Here is a 20770-nt window from a genome sequence, read left to right on the forward strand (position 1 = left end):
CTCATCGTAGACGTCAAGAGATGACTGATCATGAATGAACATGTAGTCTGGCACATTTGTTACCCACGACAAGTCAAGATTTCATCAACAAAAAAAAACATTGCATAATCTGACACAGAGACTTTCATAACCAACAATAAAAATTGTATGATCTGACCAAGCTTAAGTCTTATAAGTTGAAATGACATGAGCGAGATTAAATTAATTAAGACAGAATTCTCATTTATGGCTGGTGAACAAACGTTTGTGTCAACTTTTGGAACTCTTTGGACAGAACTGTGTGCAGGTATAGTGCGTCCACGGTCATAATCGAATGATATAAACACAACAAGTGTCTTTTTAAGTTTCCTGATCTTAGGATCTAGGAGTGCGGTTATCCCCACCTTCAGCTTAGTCCCTTTATTCATGAGGGATTAACCCAGGTTTAGAGTAGTCTTCTTTTAGACACCTATACAACGACTACATATATACACGTCTAATAGCCGGTGAATTTTGGTCTAGGCTAAAACAAGGCAAAATTTGGTCTCTCAGTGAAAATCTAATAGATGTCGAAATACAGCCCAAGTATAAACAAGTCATCAAAATTTCAGCTAATGAATGACTATGTTTATACATTACATAAACCACAAAAATACACATATCCAAATCAACATTTTTAACTGAGAATGAGAGAGCTCCCAGATTTTACCTAAAGTGTCTTAATTTGTACTGCAAAGACAAATCAATGTTTGGAACGACATGGATAATTAAACCTTTTAATTTCTGGACGAACAAACTCTTTAAGTGTACATGAAACCAAAAAGTCCATCCAATCCATTTGTGAGACTAAGCAGGTTCTGCAGACATCTGTAGGTCTGTCCCCAAGACCAGTATCCTCAGCCCAAATGATAATGAAATCCACTGTTGTGATTGCATTTTGAGATTCAGCCTCTGCACTTTCAGTCCTGGAGAAAAGAAAAAAAAAACACTGAGATGTGCTCTAAACTCAGTCATGTAACTGTGAGTTTTACAAATACATTTATGAATGGAGGACAGGTTGACACACCACATACTCTTTTACAAGTCTTTTAGGTAGATGCACACACTCTTCAAATAAGGTACAGTAGGTCTTCAGGACACAATCACACTTGATGGTTACGTATTAAAACTAGATAAAAAAAAATCAACTATCAACAAAAAAAAAAATAGAGGTAAAGTTGGTTTTATATTCGGATATTCAGACATTCTCCTTAATAATATAATTTCAGAAAAGTATTCTTTGCAAATTCTAAATAAGGAAACCATAAGCAGCCAATGACTATCAAAGTACAACATTGTTCACAGTCAATTAGATAGTGTTAATGTTGTTTTGAAGTCATACTTGCATGCTAATTCCGATCGAATATTCAAAGTAACATGGTAAACAATATAGAGACTTCTAAATGAATGAATGTGCAAATATAAAAACAACTTTACCTCTATCAAAAAATAAATAAATAATAACATTAGTTACTTATTTACACATTCACAATTTTAATTCAATTATTGATTCACTTCTATATTTAACTATTTTAGTGTCAATGTGTTATATTCAATGTTTTTAATGTAAACAGCAGTTATATGAATTATGCATAAGTATTGTTTAAAATTTTCATTCTGTGTGCTTGATGTGACTCGAAAGCTTCTTCCAGCTTGTGAATACACATGGGCAATCTGCAAATGGACAGGGATACCAGCAAATGCGGCCATAAATGTTTTAGTCTAAAATGTTTAGGCAACTCATACCTGCTAGACTGCTCATTTTACATAGCCACACTCAAATATCTGTGAAGAAAAAACAAATATAGTTACAAATATTAGAGAAGCATAATAATAATAATAATAATAATAATAATAATAATAATAATAATAATAACAATAATTATTACGATCAGCTTACATTATACTTGATTTTACTGTTACAAGTCAAAATGCAGTTACTCATTTTACTAAAAAAAAAATAAAGTTTCTATAAAATAGTAAAGTTTATCAAATCTAAATCAATAACCTTGCAGCAGCATACACAGTAAAGGAAGGCTGTCTTGTCAAATCATGCTTGAATTAGTTTTCGGTAAAAATAGTCTCTTTTGTTATGAAATCACAAGTAAACAATTCTTTTAAAAGCTAGAACTGCTGAAGTTTCATCTCTTGACTGACTTTTTCATTGACTTCATGACATTTAATGAAGACGACTTGTAATGTACAAAATAAATGCACTTAATCACCGAACTTAATTTAATTTTACGTGTCTAAAAAATTGTAACACTCCCTCAGATCGTTTTTATTTTCATCTAAGATTTACGGAATGAAGGGCGCCTGTGCATTGATATTAGCGTAATACTATATTAAAACACGCACATATAATAAAAAACATTGCCAAACAACATGATATTAAAGCAGATAACACTTACCTTGCAGGGTGAGCACTCGTGCTCGCAATCCATAGCGCTGCAAATTTCAAACGACAACAGCTTTCTTCCTCTTGATTTGCTGGTCCATTTCAGCCACTTTGACAAATGTGCAATACCGCCATCTATCGTGTGGAGTACGGAGCTGCGTCAATTTTGCTTAACTGATTAGATCTGGCTTGCTCGACACCTTAAGATATATATAAAATATTATATATATGAGATATATTATACCATATTTAACTTAAAATAAAAAGGCAGTAAGTCAGTTGAATTTTTCATGTCAATTTTGCGAGGTGGGTAAAGCCCATCTAATTCAAAGCTAAATTATGACTACAAATAGAGCATTAATTACGAAAGTACACCTTAACACTTGCACGCCATTGCACGCGCTGCACGGCCAAATTGAGTGAATCAGTTTAGGCTATCAGTTGGCTATAAACAGCCGGCCTGATGATGAGCTAATTCAAGATTATGCTCAGGCTATGAAAATTTCATACTTTTAAAAACCCTAACACCTTATAAATTCTATTGACTTTCCTTACTTGAAGTAATATCATACATATCATAAGGTATTTTGCCAAAAAAGACAGGTAACCAAATTTAAGGTTTTTTGGGCTAGAGATGGGTTACACATAGCCAGTCTAGATCGGGTCTACACTTCACCAAGAAAGTGAAACATGATGTACTGCACAATGCTAAAACCAGTATAATGTCAGTATAGTGTACAATTCGGCATCTGCATCTTTCCTTAAGAAATGAGATGGAATAAAATATCAGTCCTTAAGAACAGGATGAGGATCTCTCAGAACATTCTCAGTCTCAGTGCTGCAGGTGGAAATGCACAGGAACTTCAGAAATATAAAACACCTAAAGATGGTGTTCTGGTGTTCACTAAGGGGATAAACTGAGACTCTTCCAGTTAAAGAAGCTGAAAAAATCTTGGGAGAATGAGTAAACTGCACAAAAAAAATATAGTAGTTTTGGATACATTGCTGATGTAGATGCCAAGAAAATAATAATAAAAAAAGGATGATACATGTAAAATTAAGGTATTTGGTGTTTTATTTTAAAATAGATTTCAATGGTGCGATCTATATTATTTCTTGTCAATGTGAAATTTGAACGCCTTTTTGATCCAATCAATCAATTTTTTTGTCATTGCATGCCTGTGCACTGCAGTGCGCGGCTATTTCAACCAAGGCTTTCATGCACCTTATGCTCCTTAAAGGTCCCATGAAGTGCTTTGGAATGTGCTCTGCCAGTGAGAGTGGTTGAGCTCAAGAGCATCAAATAAAAAGCAAATGAGAAGCGTCTTGAAGGGGCAGGGCATGTCAGATACTAGAGAGCATTTGATAGGTTATGATTTCATGAGCAACATTTTTGAGGCCATACTGTACTTCTTTACTTTTACTTGAGTCTAGTGAGTGCTTCAACTGTTACCAGAGTCATTTTAAACATGATTATCTGCACTTCTGCTTGAGTAAAGTATGCGTGTACTTTTTTGCCATCTCTGCTACAATTGATTACATTACATCATTAAATTAAAGCTGATATACGAACGATACGAACTCTCACGAACAAAAGAACAAATTTATCTTGTCACCAGTCCAATCACATTAAGATGACGACTTTTCGCTGTTCGTCTGTTACACACACCAATCACAGTGCAATAGAGGTGTGACTTTTCACAATTCATGCAGTAACAGTGAAATGGAGGTGTGGCTTTTATTTAATACTATAGTACCCTACAGTAATCACACTTGGTTGGTTTAGACAGGGAAATCACACAAGCTTCTTCTTAGACAGTAGCATATGAAAACAAAATATGCATGTGTGGAAATTCATTACAATATTTGTCCTACCAAATCAGTTAGCATGACTAAATGTATGACGTTTTGCTTCCAGTAATGTTAAACAGGATTATGGTGTGTACATATGAAAATAAATGTTTTCTTGTTCAGACGAGTGAACTTTTTGGCTGTTGTCACTGGCAGAGTGCTCCATGGGACTAAGTTGAGAGGAGGCTCTTGGGTATGAGCATTTACATGTCACAGTCATCCAAAAAACCTAGATAAATAATTCATTTGACCAAGGCAAAGGCTATTTTAAGAGGTCATCATATAGCTTCATAAGCAACAAGAAAGCTGACAGCAAGCAGGTCAAGTGTTGTCCTCAAAACCTTGTTTTTTGAAAGGGTTAGCATGGCAGCAGCTGTTCAAGCAAGAAGGCAACTGACCTGTTCAGTAAACCATAAATAAATCAGAAGAATATGCAGTGACTTTGTAGAAATGGGTATTATTTACATTTCCCCTTGGTTTGTGACTTGTATCACAACTTGAAAGCACTGTTACAACGTATGACTAATTATCCCTGTGTCTGAACACCATTTTACTTCACGAGTTCACACTCACAGATATTTGACTGAATAGAATATGCTATTTGGCGTGCTGTCCGGGGAGAGGGCTCTGAGCTCGGGAAGACACCCTAACTCATGTTATTCCCCTTAACAGGATAAAGAGAGATAGGGTCCGAGCACAGTGTCTAGTCCGGCTCAAGAACGCTCCCCCCCTCAGATTTAAATAGGTATTTGGTTTAATAGTGTGGTGTTGGGGTGGTGGAGGGACGCTGCAGTCAAGAGAAAATGGAGGTATGACGTGTTTGACTATTTATAGGGGTTTGCTCTTGAGCTGATTGGATAATAGAATGATTGTGTGTGTGACGAATTAGCCTTGTCAAAGACTGATCGTGCTCCTCCCGAAATTTGTTTATAAAACATCACAAAATAGCTTATAAAACATTGTAATGTTATGAATTCTATTCTTGTCCACTTAAGTTCTCAAATGGCAAAATGTATATTTTTATATTGGATAATTAAGATCTGTTATCATTCTTGGTAATTGTGCACAAATATGACCATACTGATAACAAGGATTCTAAAAATTGCTGTGGACACTTTGTGTAACCTATAATGGACTGTTATCACCATACCTTAACTGAAGTAGATGGCATTGTATACAGTATATTCTAATAAAAATGTTATGTATCAAAATATTCTAACTGAATTATTTATGCAGAGTAAATTGTTTTACATATCGTCACCTTGGAATTATAAGGTTCTATCTGCGTTCTGAATGATTTTGAGATATTGAGTTTTAAAGATTTTGCATTCCATATAGCAAACAGTATGTTTGTAAGATTTGTTTTTTTAAATAAAGTCTTAAAATGTAAACAACTTTAAAAAAAACATTGCGTAATGTATATAAGTTGTCATTTAATAAGAATATGTCAATAACTAAATTTTTACAAAAATGCCAGATATATATACATTATAATTTTAAGGTGACGATATGGCTTACTAGTCAGTGCCAAGATTGTGGATCCTTTCAAGATAAAACAGAATGTCCAAGATGCAGTATGTCCAAACATGTTTTCTTTGTTTATTTTTCTAGTCTTCTTTTCTTTTTTTAATATTCTGAGGTGTAAACCATCTGTTTGTCTGAATCGCCAGATTTTCCTGTGAGAAAGTCCACCTGCAGAACATTGTCTCACCTGTTTGACACGATCACATGGTGGGCACTCACATCCGTTGATTGCTTCAGCCTCGTTTTTTGCTGGAGTCTCCTCGGGAATGAAACAATCTGTCAATTCTCACTAGAGCACTTTTTTAATGAAAAGCATAGCACTGCTGCATAAGGTGTTTGGCAAAGCTTCATTGTGTGGCTGCCAGAAGTTGCATTATGCTCCATTTTATACTTAAACAGTATTTTCTTGGCAATGACTTGCCTGACAGCACTGAGTCAAATGTACACTTACATCAAATATGTCAAGTTCATAAAAAACCTCACGATTTTAATACTAATAGATCACTTACAGTGTGCTTCTCTGTGAGACTGCCAATAAATTCCGAGCCAACCTTGAGGGTAAAATGACATGATATAAAAAAATTAAAATCACTCTTAATATTTTATGACATGTAAGTTTGGGCGTCAATCAGTTTTAACATGTAATGCAATAAATTGTGATATACTAATTCACTTACACACTTATGTGGGTGTTTTCCCTGCTTTATCAGGAGTTGCCACAGAGAAATGACCACCAATTTTGTGGGTAAAAAATTGTTTTACAAACCAGCACTGAGAGTACTAGCCTGAGAGTACAACCCTCAGTGCTGGAAAACACCCACTCACTCTCCTATTCACATAATACAGCCAATGTAGTTTAGTGTTAGCCTTTAGTTTAGGCCCAATCCCAATCCTATTTTTTTACCCCTGCCCCTTCCCCTTGGCCCTTGAAACAGAGTGTGAAGGGCAAGGGCTTCAAATTTTACCATTATAAGAAATGGGACACCACTACAACACCTGCACACATCATGTTGTTGCAATCTTTTGCATCCTATGAGATTGACGATGGCGACCACCACAGTTATTCCAGTTGCTTTTTTTTTTTTTTTTTTTTGCTATTTATCTTTAGGAAATCACTGAAGGCAACGATATCATGTTATAACAACAATATAATGTGCCAACAAGCTTGTAACTGTACTTTTTTTTTTTTGTGGCCATATTCATCTAAACACACGAAAACAACATAAAAATTATACCAGACACTGTTAAATGGACATTCCCAGCCACTATATATACTGACAGGGTATTCCGAGTGTCATCGAGTGACAGATGTGTTGTGGGACTACTATACAGGAGTTATTATTATGGATTATAGATAGAAAATCTATATATAAATTTGTAATAAAAAACTAATTTGTGCTTCTCCTCACTTCCATGTGCAGCCATGCTGCCGTTATCGATGTTGTATTCTGGGAAATGTTTGTACCCCTTAGTTTTGAGTGTGGTCCTGAAAAGAATCATTTAAAGGGCTATCTAGTCCTTCCCCTTAGCCCTAAGCCTTCAAGCTAAAGAGAACTTGGACATCCCTACCCCTTCACGTAAACATCCAAAACGAGGGGTAAGGGGAAGGGGTAAGGGGTAGAATTGGGATTGGGCCTTAGTTTAGTCTTTTGGAATGTGGGGGAAGCCCAAGTAGACATTGGGGGAACATGCAAAGTCCACACAGAAAGGCCTCTTGGTCCAGCCGGGACTCGAACTAGTGACCTTCTTGCTGTGAGGAAATCATGCTAACCACTTAGCCACAGTGCTGCCCCAATACACTAATTCATAAATCTTAATAAAAAAATAATTCAAAGTCAGGATATCATGTTGTTACCATCATGCTTAAGTGATTAAAAGCTTAGTTTATCCTATAATTAGTTTATCCTAGATCTCAACCATGCTCTTGGAGCCCCCAACACTGCACATTTTCCATGTCTCTTTTGTCTTACACAATGATTTCAGGTCTTATAGTTTCAGATAATGAGTTGATTAGCTGAATCAGACATGTTTTTGAAGTCAAAATGTGTAAACTGTCAAAATGTGCAGTGCTGGGGGCTCAGGGAGGTAGTTGAGGACCACTATTTTGTCCAATTGGATAGACTGTTTTTTCGGTCAGTAAAAAAAATTCTATTTGGTATATTAGCAGACACCCAAGTCAGAATTTGCAGATGTAAGAACAGGCCAGAAAATGAGTGCATTCTCCTGCTAAACTGGCCAGCGTGAATCAATTTTACTTCTATACTGACTGATGTGTGGGTGAGAAAAGCCACCTCTTTCTATTAAGACAAATCATTAGCAATCCTTCTTGACGTGTGACATTATTTGCCAGTGAGGCCTCTTCAGAGACATTCACCAGGATGATACGCATTCTGGAGTACAGTAAAAATTGACAGTTTTATTATTTTTGACAGGCACACAAATTACTTTTAATAAAGCTGAATTCTCAGCCAGTCTGACGTATTGTTAACTACCCCCGCAGAGGAGAGGGTAAGAGAATATCATGGAAACTGCCTGAGATTTTTAGTCGGCGAATGCTTAAACCAAGATAATTCATTTTGTTGTGAGCCAGACTGACTGTCAGGAAGCAGACTTTGACAAGGAAACCGACTCTGACCTTCAATTAGACTCTAGAATGATAATGCTGTGGGGAGAAAGTAGAAAGTAGAAAAAAGCGTTAAAATCAATAGCTCATTTTCTCCTTTTTTGTATAGGGATTTTGATGTTTGCTGAGATAAAGGCAGACAAGACTTAGGAATAGAGTGCAGAATGAACTTGAAAAGCACAGAAATTGTCACCGTTGCATGGACTCACTGCGTTTTGTCTGTGATTTACAATTAGGCACAGTTCATTTGCAAATGTTTTACTGGTGTCCTTCAGTCAAGAAAAATATTTGAAATTGTTTTATTGAATCTACATCAAAAATGATTTAAATACAACAACACACACACACACACATACATGCACACACACGCCCGCGCGTGCGCACAAACCAGCACATACTTGTGAAATAACTACTTTAATTATGTATCCTTGTAAATGTTTTAAATATTTGTCACCTGCATCATCTGCCAGTGCTACTTTAGTATCACATTGGATATTATTATAGGTTTTAGAAATATCTGAATGTATCCATTGCATTTTAATAATTGTGTTTGGATATTAAATTTTGTTCTAAATGTAAATATGTATATCCGCATTAGTATTTTAACTACAGTTTCACATTTAATTATTTTAGTACACAAGTTAAATGTTGGCTTGGTAATTAACTGAAAAAAAATATTTATTTATTTACTTACTTGCAAACTTACTTATTTAATGTTCTTTTTTTTTGTATTGCAATGCAGAGAAAGTTCTTAGAGAAACAGAATATTAAATGAGAAAACAGTGGGCGTGGCTTGTTTTTTCTACCACAGGCTGTATGGATGCAGTAAATTAGGCACTACATTAAAAAAGATCAGGAAAGGGGTTTGGGGAGAGTTATTATAGCCTAACAGACTCCCCCTTCTCATTTCTGTTTGTTGTCAAAACTGACAGTTGAACCAGCGTGGTTAATAGTTAGCCATGCCCTTTACCTCAAAATCACATAATCTGATAAATTAACAGAAAACAAACAAGTGCATTTTCAGATTTCAATTAAAGATTATAAGGGGAAACAATTTTATTTTCTTAATGACATGCACAGATGAATTGTTCACCATAAAGCTGGCAATGTGAGCTAACAAAATCATGTCGTCAGTTTTCATTTCTTGGGGACTTTAATAACAGCTTCAAGGTTTTTACTTTTTAATTGATTGCAATGGTAGATGATATTGATAAACTGTGCATGAAATAAAGCCTATCATTTGCAATTACAAAAATATAAAACCTGAAATTTTGAAGCTGTTTGACATGTACTGCAGGTAACCACAACACAACAAAACAACACAACAAAACACCACAACACAAAAAACAACAACAAAAAACAAAATACAAAACAAAGAAAAACAAAACGGAAAACACAACAAAACCAAGGAAAAAAACAAACCAAAAAAAAAAAACAAAAAAAAAAAACACCACAACACAACACAACAAAATCACAAAAAACAAAACAAAGAAAAACAAAATACAACAAAACAACAACAAAAAAACTAAAAAAAACAAAAAACAACACAAAAAACAAAACAACAAAAAACAAAATACAAAACAAAGAAAAACTAAATGGAAAACACAACAAAACCAAGGAAAAAAACAAACAAAAAAAAAAAAACACCACAACACAACAAAATCACAAAAAACAAAACAAAGAAAAACAAAACAAAAAAAAAACAACAAAAAAAAACTAAACAAAACAAAAAACCAAACAAAAACAAAAAAACCAACACAACAAAAGTCACAAAAACAAAAAACAAAGAAAATCAAAAACACAAAACAAAAAACAACACAAAAAGAAAAACTAAACGCAACATAACACAACACAAAAAACAAAACAAAAAGCAAAACACAACACAACACAAAAAATAAGCAACAAAAAACAAAAAAAACTAATTCTTGTAAATGTACTGCAATAATCTTTGTTTATTTATAACTTTGAGGATAACATAATTACAGTTTATATGTGTATACAGTATACTATAGTGAAAACTATAAGAACCTCTGTCTCAGTCTGTAGAAAATTTGTTTCTTACTTCTGGTTTGTAATTCCCTATCAGAATAACATCAAAGCGGTGTGCAATAGCAAAAAGTACCGGCACAGATCTTTAAAGTGAGGAGTCATATTGTGTGCGTATATGTAAAGAGATGGAGTCTCTCAAGCGTGCTTTCCCCATCTCCCTCATGTGTCTGTCTCTCTTATGCTCTTCTGACAGTCTTGCTGCCTGCTATACCAATCTCCCCGAGAGAGCCTGCAAACAACGATGCTGTGCGTGTGTGTGTGTGTGTGTTCATAAAAGAGGAAAAAAAATCATCACCAACACTCAAATCTCTTCACGGCATGTACAATTGCAGGACATACAAACACGTAAATGGTGCAATCACAGCCCACTTTGCCCATGGCAATCAATTTCTCTTTATCTCCATAGAATCTTTTTTTTTTACCTGGTCTATCTTTAGGTGTACACTGCCTAAAAAGAGAAAACCTGCAGAAGAGACAGAGAGAAGTGCTGGAAAGAGAGAAATGGGGAGGGGTTGAGACTCGCTTGAATCAAACTCTTCTTCTTTCCTAATAGTGAAGTAGAGCAAACACTTGCAGCTTTTGATCTGAGACATTGATGACATAAAGATTAGACGATGCTACAGATGCCACAGTCCCTTACCAGGCTGCTGGGTCTCTAATGAGTCCTGAACCGTGTGAATGCTAAGTGGCAAGTGTAAGGTCCCAGGGTACAGTTGTTTGCAGTCAAAGGAATAGAGCTGAACTCCCTAAACACCTGCTCCATGACAGTTCTGCACCTCCCATCCAACTGGAGGAAGCTGTCTTGAGTGTTGCCAGATCCGCAGTGAGCAGGTTGCACTGCATCTTAAAATCAAGCAACAACATGAAGCACCACAACAACATGGAAAATTAATCAGCCGCTACAAGGCTGTGAATTTCAATGAAAAGCCTGCTAAGAGTTTTGCTGCTGCAGATGAAGAAGTAGGAGATTATGATGGGGGAACGGCTCACTAAACAACATCGGTCTGTTCCTGTGGGCTCTGAAAAACTGACTTTTTGATGGTCAGGAGTGGATTGTGGAAAATCTTATGAGAAACACAACACTGTCTTAAAATAAATCTAAACTCAAAACTAAACTAAACTGAAAAAAGCAGCATTTCTGGAGGCATGATAATGAAAACTTTTAAAAATGGGTCTCAAAATATAGGTTTTTGATAATGATACCATTAAACAAAAACAAACAAACAGCATGTTAAGTAACTTTTACAGGCCTGTGTGAACCAGGGGTGTTTATAAACACATGGATTTATTTAAAATACTAATTTCTAATTTAAATTTGAACCTATGGGCCAAAATCTGTGCCAATATTTTACAAATAAATCCAGCATTTTGCAAACAAACACAAGATTTATTTTTGCGAAGAATAACTCGACTCGCAAACAAAAAAGCACTGGTCAGTTTGAGCGAAAACCATGTGGTGTTAACAGATAAACATATTGTGTTTTACAAATATAAATCATACTATATAAATAAATACAGTCCATCTTCATGTAACTGCATGTAGCCCTTGAACAAACACATCTAGCATACAGCTGCATGCCTACAAATTTTCTCACAAATGCACTCAGGCAGATTTTCTCACGAATGAATTAATTTAGATTTTCTCACAAATGAAGACACCAAGACAGCAGATGGTGCTATGGGTCACATTATGTTACTAACTACAGCTGACAAAAATAAGCATTAATGGTTTTTATTTAATTATTTTTTAAAATTAATAACAACAGCAGCAGCACCACCGCCAAATGCATTTAAATTAAGAATTACTTCATGTGAAAATGTTCAAAGAAAATTATGTTTTTGTCAAGAAATACATAATTAAGAAAATTATGTGTGCATTTTAGACATTTTGCACTAATAACTTGCATAACTTACTGTCATTTTATAACACTTGCTATTAATATTGTCAATTGCCACTGATATTTTCAAGATTTTTTTCTCATCCCTGATTATTATTATTATTATTATTATTATTATTATTATTATTATTATTATTATTATTATTATTATTATTATTATTATTTTGTCTGCTGTTGATAATCTGGGACAAATCACTTTAATTTATGCCGGTCAGGCTTTTTTACGGGAAGATACACAATTACAAACTTATTTTGAGAGAAGCATAGGCTATTATATGATTGATCATGGCTGGTCTCTCATCCTTAATCAGCAATAATCCAATCAGATCAAAGCAAGCCTACAATAAATATACGGATTTCACCCGACTGCCATATCTTTGTTTTGGAAGAATCCCCCCTTCCACCCCATCTCCTCCTTTTCCTCTTTTTACAAGGGGGACCTCTCGAGACCTTCCTAATATCGGACCCTCTATATGCTTATCGACCAGGCGGAAGCCCTGGGCTCAATTATGTCCGAGCTCAGGGTTCTCTCCCAGGACAGCATGCCAAACCTCCTAATAGTGTCAAGCAGTATCTATGTGTGAACTCTTGAAACATAGATTTTTTTTCACATGTGTCTGTTAATTTATTATCTACACTTTACTACATCAAATAAATTAGCAATAAAAAAGTATGAACTTAACTTAATTCCTATTCTTATTATTGCCTACATTAACCTGCTAATATTGTGGGAATATACACTATAACAATATTTAAGGCTTATATTCAACCTCTAAAAACAACCCCAATCTCGCATCCACCAAACTTGGCACAATGCAGTCAGGCAAGTACAGTTCTCCTGGCAACCACTATACCCAAACCTGTCCATCAGATTAACAGACATTGAAATGTGATCGGTAACTCAAGAAAACATGTCTGTCTTGCTCTATTGTCCAGTGGTGATGCTCTTTAAACCACTGCATCACTCATGCTTTGCATTTGGTGACTTCTGTGCACCCTGATTTTATAAGTCTGACCACTTTGTGTTGCCATACTCCAAATTGCTTCCACTTTGATATGATATCACTCACAGTTGACCGTGAAATATTTAGTAGTGAGGAAATTTGACAAATAAATTTGTCAACCTATCACAAAAGTGGCAACCTATCACAGTCCCATGCTTGAATTCACTGAGACCAAACCATACTTTCACACATGTCAGTAGAAGCAGTCTGCATGTCTAGGAGCTTGATTTTATACAACTGTGGTCATAGAATTGATTGGAACACTTGAATTCAGCGATTTGGAAGGGTGTAGAATAGTAGCTGGTAGCTGTACACTACAAAGACAACATTTAAAAAATAATTAGTGCTGGGCAATCATTAATTAATCACATACAAAATAAATAGAATTTTAATTCAGCCAAAAATGTAATCAAATAATGATGAACAGTACAGGTTTCCATTTTAAAAGTATGACACAATACCGATATTATCATACACCCGGCGCAATAAGGTGCAAGACGTGTTTGGCACGAATTGTTGTTGTTTTTAGACCAGCGCAACCCTAATTTTCAAGTTTTGCGCCACGTTCTTTAAATAGGAAATCCCTTTGCGCCACTTTGTGGACTCATGAGTGTTCCGATCTAAAAAGGGGGTGTGTTAAGGTGCATTGTTGGCACGTTGCTATTTTGAGGAACTGAAATAGACTGGCCACTGACCTACTGAAAGCTGCTCTAAAGTCCAGCGCAGAGCGCATTAGTTATGCGCCTATGCAGGTCCAAACACCGACACATTGCTTAATACACATAGGATATTCAGTAATACACAAATATGTTTACATATAAAAAAAATTAAAGGATTTCCCAGAGTTGGGTTGTGGCTGGAAGGGCATCCGCTGCGTAAAACATATGCTGGATAAGTTGGTGGTCCATTCCGCTGTGGCGACCCCAGATTAATAAAGGGACTAAGCCAAAAACAAAATGAATGAATGAATGAAAAATATTAAGGATTAAAATGTTACAAAAATTATTTACTACATAAATATAAAAGCCTCTAGCTTTATGCCTTTATCTTGTGGGACTTTTTTCAGTTTATTCATGACAATTTGCATTTGTATAATGTTATTATTAGCAGTATTGTTGATTATATGCATATTTATATTTGTTTAATAAAAACAAGTTTAGATTTGTCCACCTGTCGTTTTGGAGACGTATGCATGACCAAATGGAGCATAAGAATAAAAGTCTCATCTCTTAAACTCATTTGGTTTTTTGACCACACTTTGTCATTATTGTTAATTTCTTTGTTTGCTGGAAATTAGAACTGAATTTAGAAATAGTTTTGAAACAAATCTTTGCGTATAAACAAAATTAAATATGTGTGCAAATGGCTGTCTTCAGCGAAGTGGGAACAACACCATTTCCTTATCCATTAAGTAAACGAGTAAAGAGTAAAAGTAAACAGAAAGTAAAGAGGCCGAATGGAGAAGGATCATTCTTTATCCTCACGCTGCAGATGCTCTGTTCAACCGTTTTCTCGCTAGTGAAGCATTCCTTTTTTCCCACTTACAAAGTCTGCCATGTAAATAGCAAATGCGCCATGGCACGACGCAACTGACTCTTAAAGGCAATGTGAGATGAGACTCTGCTCAAAACACACCCATAACTCATTAAGAGAATAAGCAGAACCCTGTTTGACCATGCGCCATGGTGCGGAGCATATTTTAACATCCTTAAAATAGCAAAAGTGCATTCAGACATGCCCTCAATGGTTTTGTGCCATTCGCTTTAGACTTTGCGCCTAGATCATTAAAATAGAGCCCATTATGTCACACATACATAAGTATACAGTATATATTCAGACCTCTAAAATATTAAACAACTTGAAATGTAACAAAGACAATCTTTACCGATTTACTGAGACACATTTCACTGCATGAGCACCTCACAAACACCATCAAACAAAAGTCTGGAATGTTGTTTTCTTTCAGACAGACTTTTGTTCTTAAAAATAACCTTTATGAAATCTCATGTCCCAACCTTTGGGAGATTTATTCTACTCTGACAACTGTCCCCAGTCTTCTGAATGACACCAGACTTATAAAATCACAGCCAAAATCACACCAAAGCAAACAATGCACACATCAGATTTTCAATGGCCCAATTACCCTAACTCACCCTGCATTGAAGCATCTCTTCATTTGTAAATTCTCCAACATGAAATACGCTTAACATCTTCTCTGTCATGCGGTGACTTTTTATGGCTGGTTTTGTATGGTGATCAATAGTCTTCGACAGATCTGTCCGGCATCGGAGAGAAATGCATTTACAGTGGCTCTCATGAGGGAAATCTCTGTCAGCAGATATATCTTTGAATTTGCGCTTCACAGCTGTGACACATGCCAAAACAGCAACAGAAATGTGACTATGGCATGGAAGGGAGGTGTCAGTTATTGAATGACCTCTTATATATTGGTGGAAAGGAATGAGGTGTCACAGCAAGCAGTGGTAATAGACTGGAATACATTAAATAATGGGGAGGATCCGTCGAGCTGGAACCAATCTGCGCTTTCTTGAAGGTTCAGGGACCACCAAAACCAGACGGCATGCTGGGTATCTTGATTGTGTGCTAGCGATCTGGATAGCGCCATGCAGACGGGCTACGATAAATGACATCAGCCAGAGCGGAGATTCATTTCAATGAGACGCCATCAGCACAGGAGCAATAAAACTGAACTCCAGGAATTCAATCTGTGCGATCTCAGTATTTGTAATTACATTTATTCATTTCTTTCATTTATGTAACTGATTGAAATGCTCATGTAGGCTGAGAAAAACATTTATTTATTTATTTATTTATTTATTTATTTATTTATTGACATTCCATTATTTTTGTTTGTCAAATAAATATTTTTCTGCTCTTTCCCGTTTGCAATTTCATACTGCACAATTACAAATAATAATATTAATAATAATAATAATAATAATAATAATAATAATAATAATAATAATAACAATAATAACAGCAACAACAAGAACAACTAAATAATAATAATAATAATAATAATAATAATAATAATAATAATAATAATAATAATAATAATAATAATTCAATACTAGATATTTAACCCTCTACCGCACGGTGTTGCCATATGACAACATGATATTTCAACACAATCTCACGGCATTTCGTAACTTTTTGCTTTAGTGGCTGATTCGTATGATCTAATGCGTACAATTTAGTACGATTTGCTCATCCCCCAATGACGGTTGGGTTTAGGGGTGGGGTTAGGTGCCACGCCTCCTTTTTAAAGTTGTACAATTTCGTACGACTGAACTCATATGAATTCATACGAATTAGCCACTAAACTGACAAAACGTAAAATACTTACGTTTTCTCGTGAATTTTCTCGTATTTATGTTAATTTCCCTGCCACTGTTTCTTTAAGACCAACATTCAAATTTGTTTTTTTGGAAAGAGAAGACCTTAGTTTAGCCAATGATATGCTTTGGTTAAGTTACATGACATGCAGTGTTTTTCTGTGGCGCGATTTCTGACAGTCTGGCGGTTATTGTGAGCAGTTGCTGAATGCAAATGAAAACGTCAATGAAAACAAAAGGATCAAATTATGTCAGATCCACAAAAAAATCTGAAATCACCTCCAGTAAATTATGATGCCATATTCACAACTCAAGTTATGAAATTAGCTTTTTGTAAATTGATCAAATGTATGTGTTGCCAAATGTGCAATAGTGAAATGTGGTTAGCTAGCTAGCAAGGTCAGCTGTGATCTTTTAAGGTGTAACATTATCAACATGTATACTAGTAATATGTTGATTAGTCATATGTTAATGGCATTTGAATCATAGATTAAATCAAATTTTAATGTCAATATTACTTTTAATTAGATATAAATACAAATAACAGTGTATTAGCAAGCACCACCATGTTCTATGGTAATGAAAGAAGAAAAGGACAAAACTGGCTCTCCCTGCAGATGAAAGTGAGGATGGGTTTTAGCGACCATAAGAATGATGCAGATTGGACTTTTGATAAGACAAGTGATGGAGACAGTTCAGGTAAGTTAGCTCAGAAGCAGATAAGGCGTAGTATAGTATATAGTATAATATATAAACATTGTTAGCTAATAGCTACATTATTCTGATGCATCTGGATATACCAGACTTATTTGTTATAATTTTTACTGGAGGAAATATTTATACCTACTGTATGTTGTATACGTGATAATACAAAATTATGTTTGTTTACAATAATATTCAGCAAAAAAGAATAGAATAAATCAAAGATGTTGGAAAGTATGCATGAGGTGTCATTTATAAGTTCTGTGTTAAAGCTTATAATACCGTAACACCCATTGAATCAAAACAAACAACAATATTATTTATAAGGCAAGTTTTAAATTTGAAATTTCTAAGTTGAATCCACTGTTGGACATTGTTGTCATATGGCAACATATCATAAAGTTCCATAAAAAAGAAATTTTCACATTTTTTTACAGCACTTCAAGTTAAGCCATTCTAAGAAAAGAAAAACAGTCATATATATTTTTTTTATAGATCTATCATTATGCGTGCAGTAATTTGTTAAGCAAGGAAAGACTGTAAATAACACTGCTACTAATGCTAATAATAATGCTAAAAATAATTACTATTATATACAGTTATTATTATTATTATTATTAGAAAATTTTCAGCACAACCCCCCTCGGTTGCATTTCCAGTAAACGTTTTCTTCCAAATCTCAGTTTAAACATGAAACGGCTGCTTTCTCAGTGTGAGCCAACTGATTGATTCTATAATAGGACGCTCTGACACATTCAGCCTTGACTTCATCATCGAAGAAACATTACTCCCTTATCTCTGCATCTTATGAGGATTTCTTTGACATTTCAAAGGCTTTTGTCCCAAGTACACCTCACGAGTCAACTTAAACAACAAATCTCAAAGCATCAGGATGCATCAGGGCTGAAAGCTGCCTGGATCTGCTGTTTTGTCCTGCTCGGAGTTGCTTCTTCTCCCTACTGATGCAAACAGTCAGCTTTGGGAGACTGTGGCACAAAGGCACATGTGTTGCCTGGGAACAATAATAGAAAACTCTATTCCAAGTTCAAAGGACCTCAAGTTTGATATACTGTTGCAGTTTTCTGAAGGACTATACTCTATTTGCAGATATTGTAACACATATTTCAGGGAGTGACAGGATGGCGGAGAGCGCCTAAAGCTCTCGGCTGGTAATCAGAGGTTTGCTGGCTTTAAACTCAACATTATTTGGGTGGGGGTCCAAGCAAATGTCTGCTACAGATTGCACAGGCTGTTTTTTTTTTTTTTTTTTGGAGAGGAGAACTTTTCCTCAGTTTGTAAAACAAATTATTTGATTATTTATACTTTATTAATTATTTATATATATTGAGATCAGCAATGGTTCAGGTTTAATGGTCAATATATGAGTCTGCACTACCACTAATGCCAGGTGAAACACACTTAGAATATTTACATATAATATTTACAACTGCCATGACTACCAAAATGAGCCAATAATTGAATATACAGTATCTGTTTTTAATGTAAAAACATAAGACAGACATGCATAGTGTGATATATTGTTGTGAAATCTGGGTACTTTGGTTGTGCTTAAACTATTTTCATTCATTCATTTTCCTTCGGCTTAGTCCCTTTATTCATCAGAGGTCGCCACAACGGAATGAACCGCCAACTTATCCGCATATGTTTTCAGTTCAGTTCAGTTTAGCTCAGTTCAGTCTGGTTTAATATTCACTACTGAGAGTCCAAACATTGAAGAGGAAACCCATTGATGCGCAGCTCTACAGATCCCGAACCATGCAAGCCAGTGGTGACAGCGGCGAGGAAAAAACTTCACCGATTGGCGAAAGTGAAGAATTAAAAAACCTCGAGAGAAACCAGGCTCAGTTGGGCACGACCATTTCTCCTCTGGCCAAACGTCTTGTGCAGAGCTGCAGTCTAGGCGCGAAAGGCTGGAAGCTGGACCTCAGCGAAGACTCATATGTCCCTGGAGCATCACAGGAATCAGTCTCATGCTCTCCAATCCAGAGTGGAGTGTCTTTACACAGTGGATGTCCTTCTAGCTACAACCCAATGTTGGGAAACATTCATACACACTGGTGCCTTATCAAATTCACCTATAGTGCATGTCTTTTGACTGTGGAGGAAACCAGAGCACCCGGAGGAAACCCACATGAACACAGGGAGCCGGGACTCAAACCAGCAGCCTTCTTTCTATGAGGTGACAGTATTAACCACTGAGCCACAGTGTCGTCTGACTAAACGATTTTGCCCAACATAAAAACAAGGCTATTAGATGTACTGTACCAAACATGACTTTGTTGGATTATTGTAATTAAGTGGCATGAACGCAAACACTCTCATTAAATAAATCCATGCTTTAAAATAACAGGAGAATAGTTGTATAACATATTCATTAACTGTAAAAAAAGCAACTTTAATCTGAAAGGGTTAATTCATCCCAAAATGAAAATCCTGTTCTAATTCACCCACCCTACTGACAATTCAAACATAAAAGGTTTTTAGTGTTTATCTTCACAACACAAATGATATCCATTCATGCATTCATTCCTTTATTTTCTTTTCGGCTTAGTCCCTTAATAATCTGGGGTCGCCACAGCGGAATGAACTGCTAACTTATTTAAAATATGTTTTACGCAGGGGATGCCCTTCAAGTTGCAACCCATCACTAGGAAACATCCACACTCATTCACAATGGCCAATTTAGCTTACCCAATTCACCTATACCACATATCTTTGGACTGTGGGGGAAACCGGAGCCCCCGAAGGTAACCCACACGAACATGGGGAGAACATGCAAACTCCACACAGAAATGCCAGCTGACCCAGCCAGCGACCTTCTTGCTGTAAGGTGATCGCCCTACCCACTGCGCCACCGTGACACCCACAAATTATGTTATTTTTTAAAATAAAATAAGAGCTTTCTGTGCCTGAATATCTACTCAACCAAAACTCTCTTTTTTCTGTACCTGACTGCTTTGTTTCAAATAATGAGTTACAATTCCAGTCTGGGGTATTTTGATTCAAAAGAACTAAAACAAATGATTGTAAGTAATAAGGTTGTACTATATGAAAGATATTTAGTGAAAACTGAGTAAAGCTCATTGTTCTGTTTTTTAACCAATTTTTTTATCTATTTTGAATACGTTTGTAAATTCATTGAATCATTAACTGGAGACTCACTCTGACCAGATACTGTAAGATGTGAGTTCACTGCAGATTCACTGTGAATTTGATTATTTGTGATGATCAGCGAGTTGCTGACTTAAGAACAGATGCATCAGATCATTCATTCATTCATTCATTCATTCATTCATTCATTCATTCATTCATTCACCTTCAGCTTC

At 35.6% G+C, this 20770-nt stretch overlaps 1 long non-coding RNA gene across 1 annotated transcript; it reads right to left on the reverse strand.

Annotated features, from left to right (window-relative positions):
• Positions 1-758: 758 nt before the first annotated feature.
• Positions 759-2485, reverse strand: LOC130240249 (uncharacterized). Its single transcript, XR_008838752.1, has 3 exons — positions 2430-2485; positions 1765-1803; positions 759-944 (listed from the first exon to the last, which is right to left on the reverse strand). It is a non-coding gene; the product is annotated as an uncharacterized LOC130240249 (long non-coding RNA).
• Positions 2486-20770: the final 18285 nt, after the last annotated feature.

Source organism: Danio aesculapii, chromosome 14 (assembly GCF_903798145.1).
Source record: "Danio aesculapii chromosome 14, fDanAes4.1, whole genome shotgun sequence".
NCBI classification, from domain to species: Eukaryota; Metazoa; Chordata; class Actinopteri; order Cypriniformes; family Danionidae; genus Danio; species Danio aesculapii.